This window comes from Meriones unguiculatus, chromosome 10, assembly GCF_030254825.1.
Source record: "Meriones unguiculatus strain TT.TT164.6M chromosome 10, Bangor_MerUng_6.1, whole genome shotgun sequence".
In the NCBI taxonomy this organism is placed as follows: Eukaryota; Metazoa; Chordata; class Mammalia; order Rodentia; family Muridae; genus Meriones; species Meriones unguiculatus.
In genome coordinates this window covers 4,042,747-4,068,077 of record NC_083358.1, presented here as the reverse complement: position 1 = coordinate 4,068,077, position 25,331 = coordinate 4,042,747, and the positions used below count along the sequence as shown (strand labels likewise).

At 53.7% G+C, this 25,331-nt stretch overlaps 1 long non-coding RNA gene across 2 annotated transcripts in view; it reads left to right on the top strand.

The window, feature by feature from the left end:
* Window positions 1-23,623, top strand: part of LOC132656786 (uncharacterized) — a 29,385-nt gene extending 5,762 nt beyond the window's left edge. The window contains exons 1-6 of one of the 2 annotated variants that reach the window (XR_009594494.1): window positions 16,624-16,824; window positions 17,431-17,519; window positions 20,171-20,806; window positions 21,055-21,144; window positions 21,846-22,293; window positions 22,471-23,623. This is a non-coding gene — a long non-coding RNA (uncharacterized LOC132656786). Of the gene's footprint in view, window positions 1-16,623; window positions 16,825-17,430; window positions 17,520-20,170; window positions 20,807-21,054; window positions 21,145-21,845; window positions 22,294-22,470 lie in introns of those variants that run through there. The other variant, XR_009594493.1, reaches the window with a different exon arrangement.
* The last annotated feature ends 1,708 nt before the right edge of the window (window positions 23,624-25,331 follow it).

Here is a 25,331-nt window from a genome sequence, read left to right as displayed (position 1 = left end):
CTTGGCACCTTTCTCTCTCTCTCTCACTGTGTGCCCCTTTCTACACCATGGACACAGCAATCCAGCTTCCCTAGAAGCTTCATCAGTGCACAGAGAAAGGCAGAAAATTCTGAAGATGAAGGAAATGTGACGGTAGTGTGTGAATTCCTACAAACGATGGGAAAACGGCTCGTGAATCTGGGAAGATGCTGAACTTGACATTTTCAGGAAGATTTGCCTCAGGTTTCATGCTAGAAAGTCACACGACTGCAGAAAAGGAGAAACTACAGGATTTTTGTTATTAGCAGGTGTAGGCAGGGCTGGATTTCGCCTCACTGGAGCCCACTCAGTGTGTCAGGCCCTGGCTTCACTCCCCCCACCCATAAACAAGCTAAACACCCCTGCTGATAAAAGCCTTCCTGCACAGTTGTTTTGTTTGTTTGAGACAGGGTTTCTCTGTGTAGCCCTGGCTGTCCTGGACTCGCTTGGTAGACCAGGCTGGCCTCGAACTCACAAAAACCTATCTGCCTCTGCCTCCTTGAGTGCTGGGATCACAGGTGTGCACCACCGAGTGAGCCCTGCTGTGCGCAGTGATTTTTGACATTGACAATACACAGAAGATTTTGACATCTGCGTATCAAGGCCTCAACACAGCTGAAAATAAAAATCTGGATACCTCACTAGTTACACGGTCCTTGAGGCCAGTGTCCGGTAGTCCCAATCTGGTGTGGAAACTCAGAAGTTTCTGAAGAGCCACTGGTCCCTTGTCTGCTGTGAAAGCTCGGAAACCTTGGCCCAAGGTTCGGGAAAGAAGCCGCAGCAGCCGGGCAAGGTAACCGACAAAGGGAAGGCGGGAGCACGGAAGCCGCGTGAGCTTTCTCTGCCACACCCTTTCCGCCAGGACCCCGGCTCAGGCCGGTCTTCAGGCGAAGCTCCACTTTCAGGTGGTTCTAATCTGTGGCAAGTCAGATTATAAACAACCACAGGTGCTGGCGGGATGGCTCAGCGGTCGAGAGCACTGAGTGTGCTTCCAGAGGACCTGGGTTTGATTCCCAGCACCCACGCGGTGGCTCACACCATCTGTAACCCCAGCGCCAGGAGAACTGATGCCCTTTCCTGGCCTCCATGGGCACCAGGCACAAACATGGTGCAAAGACAGACATGTAGGCAGACCACCCACATACAAAAAATAAAATACATAAATCTCAAAAGAAAATAAAACCCACCATAAGACAAAGGAATATCGTTTGACAAATGAAATAAGTGAACATCAGCACCATGATGACAGAAGACCCTCCTGGGCTGGGTGTCGGGGTGAGCAAGGGTGGTCCCAAGACAGTTCAATGACCTTAGGGAGACACTGAGGAAATCAGGGTAAATTACAGACTTCAGCCCATAATAACATATTGGTATTGTTTGATCCCATGTAGCAAATCTCTGTACTGATGCAATATGTTAGCAACAAAGAAGTGTGTTTTAAGATGCATTTCCTCCAAACACAGCACTGCAGCACCTGAGGGGAGGCAGAAACAGGAAAGGCATGGACGCCCCCCTGCCTTCCACCCCTCACCACAGCATCAAGGCCTTGAAGGGCATGGACGCTGAACCTTCATCGTCAGGTGATTGGACCTGGGAGAAACCAAGAGGCATGCTGGGTGGGTGTGTGGGGAATTTCCAGAGGATTACACGAGAGGAGAAGACGGGTCCAGAGTCAGCGGCACCTTCCAGCATGGGGGCAAAGCTCGCCCACCGTGGCTTCCGGCCTGTGAGTACAGCTGCCCTGTTGATGGCCAGCATTGCTGCTGCATTCTTTCCCTCACGTCAGAACACAGCTTCCTCTGTCCTCCCGTGGGGGCTGCAGACAGTGGCTGGCCTGGAGCCTCTCCTCCAGGCCTCCATGGACAGCCTGGAACTGCTAACGCCTCCAGCACTGTGGACAGAGCAGCAGACTGAATCCTCGGCTCCCTAGCATGCCGCCAGCCAGCGTTGGACTGCCCAGCTCGTGCTGTGTAAGCCAGTCTCGTGAACCTGCCTTGTAACATAGGTTCAGTCTCTCAGTTCTCTTCTTCTAGAGAACCCGGAATAATAATGTGGGGTTCTCTGATACTCCCCTCAAAGAGACACCTTCCCTGGACCCCAGAAAGGAACTACCTTCATCTGAACAAACACAACACACACAGGACCAGAAAAATCTACACAGGCCTCCTTATTTCCCTGGTATGTTACCACCAGATCAAACGTATTTTCCCTGTCTAGGGAGTGGGGGAGGGTTCTTCTCTCACTGTACCCGGGGCTGATCTGGAACTCAGGGTAATCTCCAGTGCGGGGGTCACAGGTGTGAGCTGAGCTGCTGCCTCATCACATCTAAAACACACAGGTTTAACCATGACAACGAAATTTTCCCCAGGGGAACCGTAATTGATTCCTTTGCCACCACAAAAGGAGCCAGTTTTTCATTTGTTAAGCAATTCGGGCTGACATTGCTGGCTGCCTCGGTGTGTGCTGGCTCCTGGGAGTCCCCCTTTTAATTAGCTGTAACCTGTTACTGTGTCTCAGATTAAAGAGCACGCAAAAATAAACCCTTTGGTGTGTGTTTGTTGTATATTAGTGTAAGCGCTGCAACGTTCCCAAGGAATGAGACACGCAGTCTTTAACAATATTAACATAGGGCATAATACAAATAAGTGCTTTAAAATAACCGAAAAACAGAGCTTATTCACGAAGGCCTTTTTACAGAAGATCTGTTTATTTCGTTTTCTGTGTATGAGTGTTTGTCTGTGTAGTGTGTGTGTGTGTTCCTGGTATCTAAAGAGGTCAGAAGAGGTTGTTGGATTTCCTGAAACCGGCTGTCTAAATGGTTGTGAGCCACCAGGTGGGTGCTGAGAATTGAACCCAGGTCCTGTGCAAGAGCAACAAGGGCTCTTTTTGAGACATCTTACGCTGCGCCCAGTCTGGCCAGGGACTGCCCGTCCTCTTCCTCGGCTTCCCAGACTCCTCTGGGGTCGTAGACATGTGTTGTAGACAGGTGCCGGCATGCACAGCTCTCGTTTTTCACCTCCTTGAATTCCCCCAGGAGACACTTGAGCTCTTTCTTGATGTCTGAGGACACTGTGTGGAATGTACCTGCTCATGTTCTTCCACAAAAGCTGGAAAGTGCATGAGAGAACTTTCTGGAAAGAGTGGCGTGTGGTCTGTATTCTTCCTGCCTGTGTGTGTGTCGAAGCTCACTGAGGTAACTGTCTAAAACCTGTTTGTGTTTGTGTGAATCATATCAGAGGGAAGGATGGAGGTGGGGCAGGACAGAGGCGGGAGAAGCTGATCTCAGCAGAGAGTTCTGAAGGTTGCTAGTGAGGAAAACATGGCTGCCACCTGGGGGGGGGCAAGAGGGCCTACGTGTAACCGTTGGCGGAGCACACGCTTCACATGTGAGAGGCCCTGGGTTCTGCCTCCAGTTGGCACATGTGTGATCCAGTAAACCAGAAATGTGTTGTTTGGGGAACGAGATTTTCACCATGGAAGGGAGATTCCAATATGAAGAGGAAGATTCCCACAAGCTAGATTTGAAGCCAGGGATGGTATATGAACTCAAGAAGTACACACACACACACATACACGCACGGGTGCAGGCAATGATCTCAGCAAAGGTATGCAGGTGAGTGAGCACCCCAAGTCCTGACAAGGCTGCCTTGGGGATGAATGGTTTGCAAGGAGCTGGGCATCGGCTGCAGCCAGGGGACAGTGATGGAGGTAACTGAAGGTGTGAGTTATAACGGGTCTGAGTGTGTGTTATTTTTAACATCCCGCAGGAGGGATGCGCTTTACTCTGGTTTCCAGGGAGACTGTGTTCTGAGTGGCTACACATTGGTTGCTACTTTTGAAAGTCTTGGGGGAAAACCGGAAGCAACCAGCCAATCTGGCTGTGCACTTGCACACTTCACTTGGGAGCCCATGGTCATTTTTCTCTTTGTGTACACAGAGCGCCTTGCAGTGCCTGGAGCGTGCTGGCTGTCAGATGGACGGCCCTGCTGCCTTACTGGGGAGGCCGTCAGGCCAAGAGGGCCTGAGGAGAGTGCTAGAGGGGGCCGCACACCCTGGAGCCACTGGAAGTGCCAGCGCCTAAGGAGTGGTGTGCACAGACCTGGGGCAGAGTCTTCGGCAAGGTCTGGTAATCTCTGTGCCCCTGAGCTTAGGTGGCTCCTTGGGGCACTAAAGGAAGAGTCTGAGGTTGCCCTCAGCTTTGGAGACAGGCCTGGGCACAGCTGGCCAGGCTGAGGTGTAGCTGGGGCTGTAGCTTCCCCCTGACCTTCTCCACTCCGTGGCCTTGACCTAAATCGGATGTCAAACATGGATGAACTCAGGGTGCTGCGCCGTCCCCAGTACAGGGCAGGGAAGTTCCTCTGCACTCCCGACCAGCTCCAATCCCAGCCTCAGCATGCTTTCCACCTCATGGCCGGAAAGCCACTTTCGGATGCTTATCAGTGTTTTCTAGAAGCAATAGCTATAGAAAGGGTGAGGCCCCCCCGCTTCTGCCTCGTAGCTGGCAGAGTAAGTGGAGTGTTAGGCACACCCGGCCCTCTTTACCACACTCCAAAGCCCAAGCAACTCTTACTACAAGCCAGAAGGGCCGGCAGCAGCTGCAGCCCCCTTCTGCCCCCACCCATGTCACAGGGGCCAAAGCCAGTCTAACCTCCCCCTCCCCCAGGAAAGGGCAGCGGGAGACCAAGGCTAGCCCAACCTTTCCCACTGTAAGACAAAGAGGCCGAGGGTAGTCCCAGTGTTCCCCAGTGGGGGTCAGTGGAGCCTTCAACAAGGGTAGAGCAGCATGTCCTGATCCCGCCTACATGTTGAGCCAGTCCATGAGCAGGGGCGTGCTGGTGGGAGAAAGAGAAACCCTAAAAGCCTTTGTTTTAAGCTCTTTGTTTACATCTCTGGTCAGGCAAGTAAGTAGGAAGCCAGCCATCTTGTAAGTTTCCATCTTTATTACCTACCCATGACCTCTGCGATTCTAAACAGCAAATATTCTAACCCAACGTAGTCTGAAAGTACACTAATTTGAAACTCATATGCTGAAGAATGATTTTAGAAAATGTTAAAGAGCCAGGTGCTGTGGTACATGCCTGTAATCCCAGCACAGGGGCAGGCAGATCTATGCGAGTTTGAGGCCAGCCTGGTCTACAAAGCAAGTCCAGGACAGCCAAGGCTACACAGAGAAACCCTGTATAGAAAATTAAAAAAAAAAAAATTAAAGGTGTTTGTTGTCTGTAATTAAGCCGTCATGTTTACATAGAGCAGAAAACATGTGCACACTAAACACAATATCCCTGAATCTGAGCCAGCGCTCCCAGACATGCTCTTGTCTTGTGGTGTGACGGCGTGCAACGTGCACAGTGCGCGTGCGTGTTGAGAACTAAGGCTGCGGGGAAGTTGTGTGGCAGGACACAGCCTTGGAAAAGCGCGACTCGGACTGTGTGTTTGATTTGGAAAGGGTCTTCACTCACCTGAGACCCAGCACCTGACGGAGCCTGAGACATCTAAAGTCAAGGGGACTTAGAGGATCATGTGTCTCAACCCCTCGGTGTATACAGTGACAGTCAAGCCAGGATGGTGACAGGGTCTGTCTGTATTTGTAAGAAATAAAATCAGGTGTTCAGTTCCCAATCTATAAAGCAAAACTTGGTAATGACTTGGTGTTTGCTCCGCAGCCTCCCCAAGGGTGGCCTCCAGACGTCATGGATGATAGTAATGGTGTCACAGGGTTAGAATTGTTTCCATGACTAAAATTTCCATGGCACTTGGGGTGGGAACCAAAGTGATTTTAGGTTTTAATTACTGTGCTCAAGCAATCCATGAAAACAAAAACGCCTTGAACCTGTAAGTCCAAGGACAGGCACTTCCTCAGATGCCGGCAGCTACTGTTTATGTAGGAACATGCCTCGTGTTTGCTTGCCCCAACTGCACCCATGCACACATGTAGGCAAGAAATACGTCAGATGTGTGCTTGCGGGAGGTGTGCAGGCAGGAAGGGTGTCAGGATGAGTGCTTGCCCCTGATTGGCCCTGGTGGGAAATGCATAGCCTTGTGGGTTTGCCATTAGAAGCCTCTGCAACATGTGCCTCGCTGCCATTTTCTGGGAACCCTGGACCGGTCCGGGCCACAGCCTGTCACCCTGGCCGGGATTTAATTAAAGCTTGCTTCAAATTTGGCTCAAAATTTGTGGTAGTGGTGTTATTCTTGATGGTGGGGTTAACAATGGGAATCCCCAAAGCTTCACCCTTCCTATCCTATCAGGGTTCAAGCCAGCAGGCTTTGAAAAGTAATTCTAGGAAGACTACCCACGGTGACTAGCCGTTTTTTTAGAACTTCTTCTAAAAATCTGTAGCACATAGGTGTGAAATTTTGTCTCTATTTAGGGTGGCCTTGTTCCCAGATGCTCAGCTGCTCTCCCTGAGCTGGGGGTGGGTGGGGCCATCTTCACACAGCCCTCACTGCTGAGTCTCCCTTCTCTCCCTGTCTCCCCGTGGCCTCTTTATGTGTGACCCAGTACCTCAGGGCTGGGTGATGGCTCCTGGCTCTGCTGGTAAGGTGCTTGTCTAGCAAGTGTGAGTACCTGAAGCCAACCCAGAACCCACCTACAAAGCCAGGCGAGGTGATCCCAGCCCTAGAGAAATGGAGGCAGGGTGATCCCTGGGGCACACTGGCCAGCCAGCCCAGCCTGGTAGGTGAGCTCCAGGCCAGTGAGAGACCTTGTCTCAAAGGGGTGACAGTGCTCTTGAAAATCACACATGCGCACGTGCATACATACACGCACACACAAACACACATACACACACACTTAAAAAAAAAACCTGTTATAAACTCCTTTCCCCAGGAGCTTGACTCTCCCACTCACTCTTACCCTCCTTTCTAGCCTGGAGCTTAGGCGCTGAAAGCACCAGTTTCCTGTGTGACCTGTGGTCATGGTACAAAGGACGATGGGACAAACAGCAATCCTGAGGACGCCTATCCACTGGGTCTACCTCACAGAGAAAATGTGATTGAAATAAACAAGAAGACGTCTGTGGAAAACAAAGGGGAAGAGCTCTGAGAAGGAAGAGGCCACCAGACACCTAGAAGAGACCACATCCCTGCCCACATATGGTCCCCATTCTGGATGGCCATTTCCTGTCAGCTCAGAAGCCTGTTGCAGGGAGCGCTGCGGGTGTCTGGACTCCCACTTCCTAAGACCTTGGGGAAGAGCGCTGACTCTGTCATTGGTTCCCACAGCCTCGGCAGGATGCTATGCTAGCCACTGACTGACTCGCTAATAAAGGTTTATTCTGAACTCCGACCTCTGCAACAGGGGGCTAAAGGTCCTCTGTAAGACTGTTTCCCCCTGTGTGGCACAGCCTTGGACTCTGCCTTTACTGGACCAGCAGCTGTTAATCTGGGGGTTCCCAGGACTCCCTCGGGTTCAATACTTAACTTACTAGTCTGACCCACAGATCTACCAAGAGCTGTACTTAAGGGTCACAGCTTTGTCAAAGAGGATTGGGTCTTGCAGGGAGATAAAGACACAAGAGCGAAACCAAAAGGGTCCTAAGCACAGATGCTGAGCTCCTGGGTTAGGGTCGGCCCCTCCTCTACCTCAGTGTGTCCACCAACCAGTCCGACCCAGACCACTGGCCACAGGTCTAAACTCACGCTCCGCATCTTCCCTGAGGTCTGGAAGATTTTGATCTAATCACATGCCAGGGACGGGTCACTTGCTGGCCACACCGTTGAGGACGGGTGAAAAGTTTACATTAGCTAGAATGACGGCTTTCTTGGACACATGGGACACTGTGTGGAGTCAGTGGCTTGGAGTCAGCGATCAGTCAAAGAGAACGGTCTCTGGCCAACTGGAGGCAGACGGGAACCAGGAAGACCTCCCTGGCGGGGGTGGGAGCAAGAGTCCTCTCCCGAAGCTGGCTGCCGTGTCCACAGTCACGTTAGAACACTGGCAATGTTTAAAGGGGTGAACCGCGTTTACGGATGCGGGCTCGATGGAAATGCAAACCAAGTGCATCAGGATGCATGTGTGACACATACACAGTGTCGTGCCCACCGTCACCGTGCCTGCAGGCCACGGAGCTGTCCACAGCTTTGGAGGCCACGGAGCTGTCCACAGCTCTGTATCTCACAGAGGGACACACCCACCGTGCTGAGAGCTGGAGGCCACGGAGCTGTCCACAGCTCTGTATCTCACAGAGGGACACCCCCACCGTGCTGAGAGCTGGAGGCCACGGAGCTGTCCACAGCTCTGAATCTCACAGAGGGACACACCCACCGTGCTGAGAGCTGGAGGCCACGGAGCTGTCCACAGCTTTGGAGGCTACGGAGCTGTCCACAGCTCTGTATCTCACAGAGGGACACACCCACCGTGCTGAGAGCTGGAGGCCACGGAGCTGTCCACAGCTCTGTATCTCACAGAGGGACACACCCACCGTGCTGAGAGCTGGAGGCCACGGAGCTGTCCACAGCTTTGGAGGCCACGGAGCTGTCCACAGCTCTGAATCTCATAGAGGGACACACCCACCGTGCTGAGAGCTGGGGGCCACGGAGCTGTCCACAGCTCTGAATCTCACAGAGGGACACACCCACCATGCTGAGAGCTGGGGGCCACGGAGCTGTCCACAGCTCTGAATCTCACAGAGGGACACACCCACCGTGCTGAGAGCTGGAGGCTACGGAGCTGTCCACAGCTCTGTATCTCACAGAGGGACACACCCACCGTGCTGAGAGCTGGAGGCCACGGAGCTGTCCACAGCTTTGGATCTCACAGAGGGACATACCCACCGTGCTGAGAGCTGGAGGCCACGGAGCTGTCCACAGCTTTGGAGGCCACGGAGCTGTCCACAGCTCTGAATCTCACAGAGGGACACCCCCACCGTGCTGAGAGCTGGAGGCCACGGAGCTGTCCACAGCTTTGGAGGCCACGGAGCTGTCCAGAGCTCTGAATCTCACAGAGGGACACACCCACCGTGCTGAGAGCTGGAGGCCACGGAGCTGTCCACAGCTTTGGAGGCCACGGAGCTGTCCACAGCTTTGGAGGCCACGGAGCTGTCCACAGCTCTGAATCTCACAGAGGGACACACCCACCGTGCTGAGAGCTGGAGGCCACGGAGCTGTCCAGAGCTCTGTATCTCACAGAGGGACATACCCACCATGCTGAGAGCTGGAGGCCACGGAGCTGTCCACAGCTCTGTATCTCACAGAGGGACATACCCACCATGCTGAGAGCTGGAGGCCACGGAGCTGTCCACAGCTTTGGAGGCCACGGAGCTGTCCACAGCTTTGGAGGCCACGGAGCTGTCCACAGCTCTGAATCTCACAGAGGGACACACCCACCGTGCTGAGAGCTGGAGGCCACGGAGCTGTCCACAGCTTTGGAGGCCACGGAGCTGTCCACAGCTTTGGAGGCCACGGAGCTGTCCACAGCTTTGGAGGCCACGGAGCTGTCCAGAGCTCTGAATCTCACAGAGGGACACCCCCACCGTGCTGAGAGCTGGAGGCCACGGAGCTGTCCACAGCTCTGTATCTCACAGAGGGACACACCCACCGTGCTGAGAGCTGGAGGCCACGGAGCTGTCCACAGCTCTGAATCTCACAGAGGGACACACCCACCGTGCTGAGAGCTGGAGGCCACGGAGCTGTCCACAGCTTTGGAGGCCACGGAGCTGTCCACAGCTTTGGAGGCCACGGAGCTGTCCAGAGCTCTGAATCTCACAGAGGGACACAGCTTTGGAGGCCACGGAGCTGTCCACAGCTCTGAATCTCACAGAGGGACACACCCACCGTGCTGAGAGCTGGAGGCCACGGAGCTGTCCACAGCTCTGAATCTCACAGAGGGACACACCCACCGTGCTGAGAGCTGGAGGCCACGGAGCTGTCCACAGCTTTGGAGGCCACGGAGCTGTCCACAGCTTTGGAGGCCACGGAGCTGTCCACAGCTCTGAATCTCACAGAGGGACACACCCACCGTGCTGAGAGCTGGAGGCCACGGAGCTGTCCACAGCTTTGGAGGCCACGGAGCTGTCCACAGCTCTGAATCTCACAGAGGGACACACCCACCGTGCTGAGAGCTGGAGGCCACGGAGCTGTCCACAGCTCTGAATCTCACAGAGGGACACACCCACCATGCTGAGAGCTGGAGGCCACGGAGCTGTCCACAGCTTTGGAGGCCACGGAGCTGTCCACAGCTCTGAATCTCACAGAGGGACACACCCACCGTGCTGAGAGCTGGAGGCCACGGAGCTGTCCAGAGCTCTGAATCTCACAGAGGGACACCCCCACCGTGCTGAGAGCTGGAGGCCACGGAGCTGTCCACAGCTCTGAATCTCACAGAGGGACACACCCACCGTGCTGAGAGCTGGAGGCCACGGACCTGTCCAGAGCTCTGAATCTCACAGAGGGACACCCCCACCGTGCTGAGAGCTGGAGGCCACGGAGCTGTCCACAGCTCTGAATCTCACAGAGGGACACACCCACCATGCTGAGAGCTGGAGGCCACGGAGCTGTCCACAGCTCTGTATCTCACAGAGGGACACCCCCACCGTGCTGAGAGCTGGAGGCCACGGAGCTGTCCACAGCTCTGAATCTCACAGAGGGACACACCCACCGTGCTGAGAGCTGGAGGCCACGGAGCTGTCCACAGCTCTGAATCTCACAGAGGGACACCCCCACCGTGCTGAGAGCTGGGGGCCACGGAGCTGTCCACAGCTTTGGGGGCCACGGAGCTGTCCACAGCTTTGGGGGCCACGGAGCTGTCCACAGCTCTGAATCTCACAGAGGGACACACCCACCGTGCTGAGAGCTGGGGGCCACGGAGCTGTCCACAGCTTTGGGGGCCACGGAGCTGTCCACAGCTCTGAATCTCACAGAGGGACACACCCACCGTGCTGAGAGCTGGGGGCCACGGAGCTGTCCACAGCTTTGGAGGCCACGGAGCTGTCCACAGCTCTGAATCTCACAGAGGGACACACCCACCGTGCTGAGAGCTGGAGGCCACGGAGCTGTCCACAGCTCTGGATCTCACAGAGGGACACACCCACCGTGCTGAGAGCTGGGGGCCACGGAGCTGTCCACAGCTCTGGATCTCACAGAGGGACACACCCACCGTGCTGAGAGCTGGGGGCCACGGAGCTGTCCACAGCTCTGAATCTCACAGAGGGACACACCCACCATGCTGAGAGCTGGAGGCCACGGAGCTGTCCACAGCTCTGTATCTCACAGAGGGACACACCCACCGTGCTGAGAGCTGGAGGCCACGGAGCTGTCCACAGCTCTGAATCTCACAGAGGGACACACCCACCGTGCTGAGAGCTGGAGGCCACGGAGCTGTCCACAGCTCTGAATCTCACAGAGGGACACCCCCACCGTGCTGAGAGCTGGGGGCCACGGAGCTGTCCACAGCTTTGGGGGCCACGGAGCTGTCCACAGCTCTGAATCTCACAGAGGGACACCCCCACCGTGCTGAGAGCTGGGGGCCACGGAGCTGTCCACAGCTTTGGGGGCCACGGAGCTGTCCACAGCTCTGAATCTCACAGAGGGACACACCCACCGTGCTGAGAGCTGGGGGCCACGGAGCTGTCCACAGCTTTGGAGGCCACGGAGCTGTCCACAGCTCTGGGTCTCACACAGGGACACACCCACCGTGCTGAGAGCTGGGGGCCACGGAGCTGTCCACACAGGGACCCCCCCATGCTGGAGACCCATGCTGGAGGCCAGGCTGCAGCACACACCGCATGGTCGAGCTCACACACGACTAAGGATGGAAAGAGGTTAGTTCCCGTGTGTGAGAAGCAGGCACGCATGAGGCCATCCCTGCTGGCCGAAAGGCCGGCCCAGCTGGCCTCTGGCTGTTGGTGCAGCCACGTGGTTACCCCGTGGAGCTGCCCTTACAGCTTGTCAAACTGTGTACAATGCTCTGTGGGCATCATGATAAACCTATTACAACTCAATTAAACATTTTGACACGAGGTCTCATGTAGCCCAGGCTGGCCTCCCATTTGCTGCATGTCTGACGATGCCCTTAAACTTCTGGTATTTGTGCCTCCACCTCCTGAACTCTGGGTTTCAGGTCTGTGCTATTATGCCTCGTTTGTGCAGGGGTCATACCCAGGTCTCCCAGTGTTTGCCAAGCAAACTCTCTTCCTACTGAGCTTCATCCCCAGACCTCGGCAAAAAGAAAAAAAAAAAGTCATGGTTTAAAGACTAAGAAAAATGGTTGGAGAGACGGCTCAGCAATGAAGAATCAAATGGCTCTTGCAAAGGGCAGGATTTAGCTTCCGGCACCTAGGTTGGGACTCATTAGCTACAGGGAAATCTGATGCCTTCCTGTGGCTGGCACGAGTGACTGCACTTATGTGCACAAACCTATACACACACATGCACTTTTTTTTTTTTTTTAAAGCAGGGCCTCCCTCTACAGCCCTGGGTGGACTAGAACTTGCTGAAAAGGCTGGCCTTAAATTCCCAGAGATAGAGATCCATCTGCAGGCAGTAGAGGGAGAGCACAGGATCCTCCAACTGAGCAAACCACATGCCAGCACCCAGGATCTTGAGCAGGTGGCTGTATCCACGTGTGCAGAGAAGGCTTGTGCCAACCAAATCTAGGCGTTCGAAGGAAATGTGGCTTTATTTGGAAGCCACACACTACCACCCCGATACCCTTCCTCTTTACTAAGAAAAGGAAAAGCAGATGCAGGGAAGGAAACTGAAGAGTGGGAGGAGGGAAATCTGGGCCCCTGTGCATCAGGAAGGAAATGGGTAGAGGAGAGGAACTGGAGGAGAAGAGCAGGAACTGGAGGGCAGGAGGAGAGGAGCTGAAGGGCAGGAGGAGAGGAGCTGGAGGGAAGAGCAGGAACTGGAGGGCAGGAGGAGAGGAGCTGAAGGGCAGGAGGAGAGGAGCTGGAGGGAAGAGTGGGAGAACAAAGCTGTGGAGTTCTGCCTTGGCAGCATTGTCTGCACTGAAGATCCTGAGAGTCAGGAGCGGTTAGATTAGTGCAGAGATTTAATTCTCACAGCAGCCCTGTGAAGAAAGACAAGCCATAACGGGATTCCCTCGAATGTAAGCTGTCGGTAATTAAAAACGTCCATTATCCCCGCCTGTCATAGAGACAGCAGTCAGTAGGGAAACTCCTCCACCACTCTGCTTATCTAACACTGCAGAGCTACCCCAGGCTCACAGCCACCGCTCCCTGGCACCTCAGCGTGTCAGAGCTGGCTGGACTCACCTGAGTGGCTCAACTGGTCACAGTTATTATAAGCAGGGCTGGGTGGGGGCAGGTGGATGGATGTGGGAGCTTCCACAATGGCTGAAACACGCATGAGTCAAGAGCTCTGTCCGCACACACACACCGTCTCTCAGAAACATGGTGCTGATGTGTGCAGGGAGAGGAGGCAAGCCCTCAGAGTGGGGTGCCGCATGGTGAGGCTGGCAGTGACAGCTAGGATCTCCAGGGACTGTGGGTAGGGAAGGATGTGCGACCTTAGTCACGGGACACCACAGCCCTGTGGCTGTGGGCACCGCTGGGGCTGTTACCTGTGGGTTAGACACTTCCCTTGCCTCTGTCTGCTTCAGTCAGGACATTTTCCACCCAACAATGTTGGTTTGGAGTATTAGAACTGACCTTTTCGGGTCGGTGACAAGGTGGCATACAGCTTTCTCACTTTCGCAGGGAAGGTGGCTGATAGTGCAGACGCAGGGACTCTCAGAGAAGCAGAGGGTTAGAGGCACCAGTGGGCCCCCGATGCTTCCTCGTGAATAATCCCAGAGTTTGGGATGTTTCTTCTTCCAGGAAGCCCGTGCTGCCTACGTCAACTCTAAGGGGTGTGTCCAGCAGCTGAGTGGGCCCGGCCACCAGGGCGTCTGTGGGTCACTCTGCAAGCTTGGGCTTCTGCGGGCACTATAGTTAGACACAGCTTGTCCCAGGGGTTCAAGTGGCAGCCAGAGGTGGTGGAACTGCCAGAGGCAGAGCCTGGGAGGGGCCTGTCCTCACAGGGATAAGAAAGCTGCCTGAGATTCCAGAGCTCTTGCCAGAGAGACAGACCGCCGAGTCTCTCTCAAGCTTCCTGTGTTCCCACCCTGTGACACCACTGCCAGGAGGTCCTCAGCAGAGCTCTGTCTCATCAGTGCCATTCCTTAAAACCCCAGACCGAGCGCTACACCAACCCCATCCTTCTATACACCTGCACAAACGCCTCAACTGACGCTATTGTGACAGTAGTGGGACTAATACAGCGAGTATGGAAAGGCTTGTAGCCCAGCCAGGGACCACGGGGTCTGGTCCTCAGGAGGAGGCGAGGTAGAAGATGCAGAGAGCAGACTTCAGTCCACCCAGCATCTGGTGGCCTACGAACTCCTGGTGCTTCCATACTTGCTCACGGCGGTAAATACGCAGTCGGCAGCTATAACTTGAGAAGGGAGCAGGGGCTAGCATCGCAGACCCTAGAGGGAAAGAATCTCTCCCAGAACTCCTGCACACTGCACCCCGAAGTCTACAAGTGCCCACTGCACTCCTTGGCTCTGGCCAGGTGCCCAACAGCACTCACAGTGTTCTCTAGAGACTTCTGGCAGATTCCATGTCTGGTGGAAGATAGCACGGGCTTTGCTGCTGCCTAGAGCACCCAGGGACAGTAACTGCGGGGACAAGAAGAGGCTTGCTTCTCCTCTAGCCCTCGCCCCTGCTCTGTCTGCTCTAATCAGAAGCATCTTCCAGTGAACAATCTCGGGGTTTTTGTGGACTGGAGAGTTAGGCCTGACCTTGCTGTGTCCCTGACAAAGTGGCTTTCTCTCTTCAGCCTGGCAGGTGGCAGACAGGCAGAGGTGGGACGGGCTTCTCGGAGGACCGGGGAGGGTTATTTTTGGCTGACCCTCGGAAGGAACTGACCTCACGGTCCTGTGGGGAGACCTTTTTCTTAGGAAATATCCTTTAATGTTTCTGTGCTCCACTTTCCTGGGGAATGAGGTGAAGGCAGCCTTTCAGAGTGGCTATAAACAGCCAAATGCCGCAGATCAAGGGCAGGCAGGCCCCAGGCCTGAGAGCCGCCTGCATGGCTGACAGTAAAACGCACAGCTGAGGCCTCCACTTGGCTGGTGACACAGACAGGACTGGGGCGAAGTGGCCCTCAAGCCTAGCTCCTCAAAGCCAAGGGACACTGCAAAGAGACCCCTGCTGGGATCCAGAACTCAGGGACCCAGTGGCCTCCCTGCCCCAGGAAACAGTGTCTGTCTAAAAGGGGACCTGGTGGGAATGACACAGCTATAGTTGGGGCCAGGTATGGGTCCTGGGCTCAGTAACCTCTCATGGGTTTGACATTTCACAGGCCTGATTGAGCAAGTCCCTTGGTCCCCAGCACAGGGTCCCAGGTTTCTCCTCAGCTCTGTCTGCCTCTACACTCATTACAGTATTGTTCGGTTGTGAAAAGATTGGGGAAATGGGGGAGGTTCCTGTGGTCTCTTTATAGAAGGGGCTTGGGTGCCCATGGTGGTTTGAGTAAGAACAGACCCCACAGACTCATATATTTGAATGCTTAATCAACAGGCAGTGTCTTTACTTAAAAGAATTAGGAGGTGAGGCCTTGTTGGAGGAAGCATGTCATTGGGGGTGGGCTCTGAGGGTTCAAAAACCCAAGCCAGGTACCAGTGTCTCTCTCTCTTCCTGCTGCCTGTGGATCCAGATGCAGAATTCTCACAACTCCAGCACCACGTCTGCCTGCAGACTGCCATGCTTCCCACCAAGACAATAATGGACTAAACCTCTGAAGTGTAAGCCGGCCCCAACAAAATGCTTTCTTTATGAGCTTTACCATGGATATGGCATCTCTTTACCGCAAGAGAACACTGAACACAGCACCCATAGGCTTAGCATCATAGAGCCAGGCCCCCAAAGGGACCTGACCCCAAAGGGTCAGGAGACGGGATGAACACGGGATCTTCTTCTTCCTGTTTTATCATCTACTCCTGAGCACCTACTAAGTGTCAGTGTTGTGCAGGGTCTCCTCCAAGTACAGGCTCAGTCCTAGCTGCTGCTCTCATGGGGAGTGTGGTCCCATCTCTGCGTGCCACGGACGGAAAGGCAGCGAGGGTGGGCTGTGGTGATGCTCAGACTGTGCCAGCCTGCAGGACATCCTGGATTTTATCTCTAGCATCACAGAACAAAGGGGGTATTTAAATGAAGGGGAGGGGAGAGAGGAAGAATATAGAAGGGAGAGGGCAAGAGGCAAGTCACAGATTCTGCCTCTGCTGTCTGAGCCAGTAGCGTCAGAACTCTACTGTTCTCTCCATCACCCGTTAATCCAGCAAATATTGGCAGAATTCCTTCTTTTAAAAAGGCAGCCATTTTGGACCCCGCTGACAAACGTTAGCCAGCAGCTTCTCTAGGCCCCTCCCACACCCTGCCATCCCAGGTCTTGTTGGAGGCTGGGCACATGAACTACAGAATCAGGGCTACTTAGAAGCAGCTCAGAGTGAGTCACAGCACTGGACAGGCTGGCAGTGTGAAGCGCCACCACGTGCCGCACAGAGATATTTCTGCTGACGACGGTAGAGCCGAAAGGATGCTACCATTGTCACCTCTACGGTCTTTGTCTTTGTCTGTTTAGATATGCAAATACCACAGCAGTAGAGGGGTTGCAGAATTCTCTGCAGCTTCGGGCTGTCCAGGGTTGTGGCTAAGGACCCACAGGCTGCCTTGTAGGACGGCAGGGCTGATAGCTGCAGCCTGGAATCAAGGAGCCTAAAAGGCTGGACCGTGTGGCCAGGGGTCTGCACCAGGCTGCGAGATGGAGCCAGAGGGCACAGCAGGCCGCACTGCCTAGGTTAGGGTAAGTGTGCTTCATTACTACGTCATAAAAACAGCCTAAGGACACATTTCTCAGGGCAGGTCTTCACCATGAAGTGAGCCCAGGGAGGGTGGCCACTGTGCACCAGTCCTTTTGGTCCCAGTCACCAGAATCAACAGGCAGCCACTGAGCAGCTGAGAGACCAAAGAATTAAAAATTGGTTTTGAGGGTTTTTGGATTAAAGCACAAGCCTGAACAAAGGCCAGACAGGTGGAGACATGTCCAGCCACCTTCGGGTAGGAACCAGCCTTACTGCATTCTTTTCCTGCCCACTAGAGACACAGTTGCTAGGAACCTGGACCAGATGACCCCTTGCCCCTAGGACAGCCAAACAAGGGAAGCCAGACCGTTAATGGTTTTGGGCCTCCCACAGCCAATCAGTTTAAAATGCAACATCCTCTTTTGTGTTTCAACCAATAGACACTTGCCAGGCAGCAATTCCCCTGCTTTGGGGGTGCTGGAGGGACTGGGAACTTTAAATCACCCACCTAACCTGAGCTCGGGCTCTACTCTCAACCGCTGCGTCGGTGAAAGTGTGAGCCTCATCTTGAGCTTGTAATAAAAAGATCCTCATGTGTTTTGCAACAGGCTGGACTCCTGGCAGTCTTTTGGGGTCTCACGAATCAGGCACAACACAGCTAATCAAAGCCTGCTGAGAATTTGTTGTTCAAGAAATGGTGAGTAACCTTGAGCTTGCCTCCCTCTCTTACACCCATTTTATCCCCAGCGTAGGGGCGGGAACAAGGACTGCTAGCTTTCCAAGTCTTATAAAGGCCTCCCAGAGATTTCATAGTTACAGTGACTTCCCAACAAAGAATAAGCCAAAGTAAACACTTAATAAAAGTCTTAAAATATTTACGAAAAAGGCTCCAATTTTGCTTCATAGTTGCCAGGCTGTGCTGGACTCATCTGCCTCAGAACCAGCTCTTCAAAGCATGGTGGTAGCCAGGCAGGATGGCGCATGCCTGTAGTCCCAGCACTCGGGGAGGCAGAGGCAGGCAGATCTCTGTGAGTTCTGAGTTGAGGCAAGCCTGGTCTACAGAGTGAGCCCAGGACAGCCAGGCTACACAGAGAAACCCTGACTCAAAAAGCTACATCGGAGCAAGGAATGTGTTCATTCACAGAGCTGTTCCTAATGTGTCTCCATCCTGTTCTTTGTGTGAGTGTGTATGTGTGTATGTGTGCAGTGTGCATTTGTGGGGGGTGCATGCCAGGCAGGCAATGTGTCCACACGGAGGACGGAAGGTGTCTTCCCTGTCACTCTCCAGCTTTTTGCCTTGAGATGAGTAAGCCTGGAGCTCGCTGCTTTCAGCTGGACTGGCAGTCTTGGGAAGCATGACCCCAGATCTGCCTGGCCCTGCCCATGCCAGAGAGCACAGCTGTACCCAGCTTCTTCAGACGTGTGCTGGGGACTGAACTCTGTCCTCAGGCTTGCACAGCACGCGCCTTCCCCACCCAGCCTCTCCCAGCCCCTCACTCTCATCCTCTCCCAGCCTCTCCCAGCCCCTCACTCCCGCTGTCCAGGCTGAAATGAGGACAGGTAGAGAGGGCGTTTCAAGACTCTTGCCTTTCTCCTGTGGACGATGCTCCACGCTTGCTAACAGAAGCCAGACCCAGCGTCTCAGGCCTGTGAGTCCTCTGTGTGAAGCTGAGAGCGCGCTGTCATGTCGTGTGGCCGGTGTGCACTGAGACTCGCAGCAGGATGAGTTCTGAGGAGAAGGACGTTTCCATGTCCTGGTCTGTTTTTAAGACAGGGTCACACCAAGAATAGAATTCATCTAGCTGTACACTTTATAGCATAATTCATGTCTTAATAGTGACAATGAAGGGCAGAACCAGGACCTGGATGCCACCACACACACACTCACACTCTCTCACACATACACACTCTCAGACACATGCTTACACACTCTCTCTCACACACACACACTCACTCTCTCACACATGCTTACACTCTCACACACATACACAGTCACAGTCTTTCACATGCTTACACTCTCTCACACACACATGCTTATACTCTCTCACACTCTCTCTCTGTCACACACATACCACCACACCAGACATGCACTGCCACCCCCTCATTCCCCCTACAGCACCACTCACATGCCTTACATGCCACACACACACTACACACAAACACATAGCACACACATATCTCACGCATACAAAGATACCACAGAACATACCACATACACACATAGGTCACATAGCATACAGAGCCCGTGTTTCACATGGAGTACTTCTGTCCAGCACTGCTCTCTGGCACAGTCACAAGCCAGTTGGCTTTCCCAGTTGGGTTCCAGAAAGCCCACCTCACATCCCAGAGGCGTGGGAGCGAGTCCATGCCCTTCTCTCATGCCGCATAGGGGCCTGGAAGGCTGCGTGAGGCCTTTCCCCTCCTGGAGCCCCCTAGGCTCTTCCCAAATTTAACCGATGGTGAGAGGAAGCCATAGAGGGGACTGGAGAGCTGCTCAAGCAGTGAACTGCTCTGGAGGGCCCTGCTGGGACCCGGGTACCCAACATCATGCACAGTAAACACAGGCTCAAAGCAAGGCTGCGTGGGGTTGACAGCCAGGAATGAGGGGCGCTGCAGGGACCCCTGAAGCTGGTTGTCTCTGGGGGCCGAGGGCACCCCGGTTACAGCCCTCCGTTCCGCTGACTTTGAGTGTGCAACCTCAGCCCACTGAGCACAGAATGGCTGGGGGCTCCATCCCTGGAGAGAGCTTATGGCCGGGAGTGTGACCTTCAGAGCTCCCAGGACAGGGATGGCTCACGCACCAGGGAGAGTGTAGGTGTGAGCATAGGACGCTGAGGCCTTGCTGAAAGCTGTAAAGGGGACTAGCGGGTCATCGCCCAGAGACGCTGCCACCTGAAGCTGCTTTCAGAACCCACACTCTACCCCCTAAAGGGGAGACGGTAGCCACTGGCATGCTGGGGTGACTCTAAATGATCTCACCCCTCCTGGACCCCCTGCAGTAGGACAGGTGTGGTTGGGCGTTTCCTGGCTGTGGGAACTGACTTGATTCTGTTTAACCCTTTCTACTGATGTCCAATGTGACATCACAGGCCCTTGGGCCCAGAAGCCGAGGCAGGTGGATCAGGGGTTCACCCAGACTCAGTAGAGGGGAGGGATCTACCTGGGGTAACCTAAGACCCCAGGGAGAGTGAGCTCCAGTGGCTGCTACAGTTCAAGGAGAGCTCTTGAGCAAGCAGACAGACAGACAGACAGACAGACAGACAGACAACCATTTGTTTTGTTCAAATGTATTTAAACATTCACAGAGAAAACGCTCAGACTCTTTGCCATGTTGTCTTTTTCTTTAAGATTTATTGTGTTTTCAATTGCATGTGCGTGTGTATGCGAGAGAAACAGAGAGAAAGAGAAGAGAGCATGCGCACACGGCTGCTCATGCCTGGAAACAGCAGAGGTGCTGAATCCCCTGGAGCTGGAGTCACTGGCATCTATTAACCAAACTCAGGTCCTCGGCAAGACCAGCACACACTGTCTCCCTCTCCCCCAGCATCTCCCCAGCCCCGTGCCTGGGGGTCTTTAAGAAGGTCCGTGAAGAAGCAGCTTGGTAGATCTCTGAGGCCCACAATGAAGAACTCCTAGACACTGCTAAAATGAGCATTGTTTGATGGTGGTGGAGGATACCGGGAAAGGAGAGGACACCGTGGACAGGGAGAGAGCCGCCTCATTTGGCAGTGACCACAAAGGGAGGATCCGGAGCGCCACCTGTGCGAGATGAACCCCGGAGGCGGCCCACAGATCTCCATATGTTCCTCAGAGCTGGCCCAGCCTCCCCACCCCACCCCACCACCGCAATGCACCGGGAAAGGCAGCATGGCTGATCAAAGAGGCCGGGCTCCTATATTCCCTCCTGTTCTGCGAGGTGACACAGAGAGCCAGCTCCTGCTCCTGCCTCCCCAGCTGTGGGCGAACCTCCAGCGGCTTAGAAAAGTGAGTTAAAGAGGCAAAGCAGAACTTTGAAAAGGATGTTGTCTAGACTTTGGCCAGAAGTGGCATCCACAGCAAATAGGGGTCAGTGGCGTAGGCCTGGGTTGCATGGACCTGTACCTTCTGAGACAGCTCCAGGGAGACAGACTCAAGTCCCTGAGCTAGCCACCCACCTGGCAGAGGCCTGTATTCTGGAGCTTCAGGCCACAACAAGGCACTTCTGCTAACCTTGTGTTGTGGTGCTACCTTAGGCCATGCCATCCAAGTGGGGCCTCTGAGGAGACTGGAGCCTGAAGGGCAGAGACCAACCACGTTCAACTCCACACTTAGACAGCCAGTGGGTAAGGAAGCCCTGTTTCTGCCCCCCCACCCCCCATTGGCTACTCCTCTCCTGGGCCAGAGTATGTGCTGACTCTCTGGACCTTCTCTCAAGGCCCAGCCTCTGCAGGCTCCTTTTGGTCGGCGCATTATAAAACCATGGTCTTTCTCAGCCTGCAGTTGTGTGTGTGGTGACTAGAGTCTCATTGGTGCTCACAGACTGTGAGCTCACGTGTCACATCGCCAGTGCTCTCACTGCATCCTGGGACTTATTGTCAGTGTTCTCACTGGGACCCACTGCCAGTGTTTACACTGCATCCTGAGACTCATCCTTGCACCTGACACACTATAAGAGAATCAACCACAAGTGTCCCCTATGTCTCCCCTCTTCTCCTTTCCTTCTTTCTTCCCCTTTTGTCTCCTCTTTTTCTCTTCTCTTTTTTCTCTCTCCCCCTCCTTCTCTTCTTTTCCTCTCCTCTCTCTCTTAAATATTTTGGTGGAGTTTTTTTTTTTGTTTGTTTTTTTTTTTTGGCTTTTTCTTTTTTGAGAAAGGCTGACCTGGAACTTGTGGTCCAAGCTGCCCCAGCTTTGCAAATACTGAAAACACTGGTTTGCACCACAACATCTGATATAAAAGTCATCCCTGAGTGAAGTGTGTGGTAAATGGGTCACATCAGAACCGCTTTGTGTTTGTTAAAAGTGTCATAATGTTCCTTCCACACAGGCATGTTCTGTCCTCATGTTCTCTTGCCTTCTAATTTGGTCATCTGCTCAAGCTTTGAAAGAAATCAGAGAAGCAATCAACAGACAAGGCAACCACGGCTCCCAGGGAAACTCTAGGCCTGGGTCTCAGGGTGCAGGATGAACAGAGAACAGAGGACACTGCACAGAACAACACAGCACATACTAAAGGCACAGATTGCCTCATGCGTCCTGCTGTGTGGACTGTCTTCCACCCTGCTCCTTGACCAAAGAACATATCCAACCGTGTCCTTGCCAGCATCTCAGCCTGATGCTTTTCTTAAACAGCCGGGAAACACTGGGTTCCATCATTTTTTCAGCTGTTTCTCCTTTCGTGGAGATGTTCCTTCCTCCCATCGTGGGACCACACCTGTGCCACCTCTGCCAGCAAGAAGCCGTCACCAGGTGCAGCTCCTTGGCTTTGACTCCAGGTACAAGAATAAATCTGTTTACTTTGTAAGTCATCCAGGCTGAAGTGAACACCACAGTTACACTTGTCCCTCGTCTTTCTGTTTCATGGAGGCCAAAAGGCGTCCATCATCTCCCTCCGACGCAACACCCTTTGTGGCTTCCATGGCCCTGACAACCAAATCCAACTTCTCCCATAGGTGTTGTGGTCCCGTGGAGCTGGTCCCAGCTTGAGCCACTCCAGTCAGAACCTTGATCCGATCACTGCTTCCTGCTACATCAAGATGTCCCCAATCCAGACCAGCTCACACCCTCCTTCCCAACCCTCTGCAGACGCTGTGCTACCCTGAGACCCCACCAGTCAGCCCCTCAGTTTCCTTCATCGCTCCTGCTGTAGCAATCCATGCATCCTGTCATTGGGAAAGGCCTCCTGCCCCTTAAAACGTACACCAAATACATTATTCACAAAAGTCTTGTTGATATGCTCTTTCTCAATATAATTGTCAGGCTCCTGGGTGTTGTGGGGAGGAGGAAGAAGTTTGAGGTAAATCACAGGAGTCCACACAGATGTGAGAAGGGGAAGCATGTGTTCTCTGCTGAGGCTGAATCCCAAGAACAGCCCCCCCCCCCCCAGAGTTGGGCCAACACTCAGGCACACCTACGTGTCTGTTTTCTGATCTTTAAGATCATAAGGAGGAAAATGCTCCAGACTGTGGTGACAGGAGGAGCCTGCTCAAGACTAAGTGGGCAGGAGCTTTAGAAAAAGTTTCCATCGTCTGTTGGGTGTGACCAACTTCTTTAAGCTCCTGTCTTGGCTTCCCCACAGTGATGGGTGCTAACCAGGAATCATAAGCTGACCTAGACCAGCAGGTTGGTCTTCAGTGACAGCACCCTGAGGGGGAGCACCTGGGGATGAGAAAATAAAGACCTTAGGTCACGTGTGCGCTGATGGCTTATATCAAACACGTTTATTATGTGCAGAATCATATGCAGTTAGTAGGAGGAGCTGGGACAGAACCAGCAGGGAACTAAGGTACAACAGGACAATGTCAGCAGGAAGCTAAGCAACACTGTTGCACTGAGAGGACATGGATAGCTCAGATGCGATGGAGTACTTAAGTAGCCTCGGGACTGATAACCACAGACCTGCAAGTGGGGGGAAATTGGGCTCTCAGGCTCTGAAGCTGTAGCTCCCCTGACCCTCCCTCTGCCCCAAAGTCCTGGCTCCAGGCCATTACTAGCCTTGCTAATCCTGCTTCTCATAGACAAAGAACTGTGTTCCTTATTAAAATATCTAGGCCTCAGGAAAATGCTCCAGGCCAGCCTGGCCCTTAACAGTAAGCTAAATAAACTCTCCCCTTTAAAGTTACGTGTGTGGAATTCTGTCACTGTAACAGAAGCAACACTAGACCCGTGGTGTGCTGGCAGCTATGGTAGATGCCAGTGACCTCTTTATAGCAACCAAGACCTCAGCCAGAGATAGAAGAAACTCAGGTTGCTCCGCCCCAAGTGGAGCCATGCTTGGACCTTGGGTATCTGGGCTCCGGGAAGCCCATTCCCAGGGTCTGCATTGAGCCCCTGATATAAAGTTTTCACCACGCCCCAAGTCGCAGTCAAGACTTGGCTGTGCAATTTTTCCTCTGGGCTCCTTTGGTCCCCTTGTCCCTGTGCATCTTTTTCTACAGCTCACCGTCCCTGAGGCTTTGTACAGAGGAGAACAGAGGTCAGTTTGAGCAGCTGCTGGAACCACTTACTGTGGACTTTTCTCTTTGCTACTTGGTGAAGAGTACTGCCGACCATCACACCTAAGTTCACACCCACGTTCTTTCCAAGCCAGGGCTCTATGCTGAGCATGAAACGGCTGCATATGAGGTCCTGGACACCTTCCCAGCCAATCAATCAATGCCACTGGGGTATTGACTAAACCAGGGCCCCCTCCACTTAATTGTAAATGGCATCTCATACATATTTTATCCCTCAGTCTGTACGGTCGTGGGGAATGGTCGGCTCCTTAGAGTGCTCCAGACCCACCCACCCAGCAACTCCATCCCAAGACAGAGCCTGGTAAGTCGCTGGGTCTTAGAACCTACCAGTTCCCACTTGTGACCCAACCATGGACTCTCTGCACACTTTCCTGCTTTCTCCTCGATGGACGGGGTTTGTGAAAGTGCCATGGGGTCACCAGCTCTCTCCAGGTCCCCCTCCCTATCACACAAACTGGGGAGATAAGAGGAACTGCCAGCTCAGGATCCTCATGGACCCACTTCTCAGCAGCCTTTCAAAGCGGCAGGCTGGGCCAAGGGAATAGTGCCCCTTGCCTGTGAGAGTCAAGTCATCATGGATCTTTTTTTCTTCTTAAGTGGTGGGTTGTATGTCACAAATAGCATAAGCTACAGTGAGAACTACAGGCCATTTCATCAGCTCCATCAGAACTGTCAAGAATTCGGACTCTCATTTCCTTGCAGGCTTACTGAGACCAACAAGAGCCCAGACAGCTGCTGGTTTTAACTATTGGCTTGACACTTAACAGAATCACCTAGGAAGAGAGCCTCAGTTGAGGAATTACCTAGAGCGTGTTGGTCTACAGACATGTAGGCTCTAGTTTTTAAACTCTACTTAATTTGGTGTTCCTTAAGTCTCTCCCTCCCTCCAACCCACACTTTTACCCCTTTAGCCCCGACCCTAGGTAGAAAGGGGGCGCAGACCTCTTTAGACCTAGTTCCGGCTGGTTGGGGTCATCGGGGCCAGGGTCAGCCGTCCTGACATCCAGCAGTCCAGCAGCAGCAAACAGCACAGGCAGCAGGACGAGCAAGCAGCCTTCCCCCTCCTCTGCCAGTCTCCTGGACGCCCTTCCTGCTTGCTGGGCTCTGGTATTTATACTCTCCAGAGTCCTCAGACTTCCACTAACTCCAGCTGGCAAAGACTGCACCCCTCTGTGAGCTGCGTGAGGCTGTTACCAGCTGTGGATAAACTAAGGCAGCCCCACATCCCATACGTGAGACACATTTACATAGCATAGCCGAGTTTTTAAAGAGACCAAACCCTGCACCACAGGTGGTCT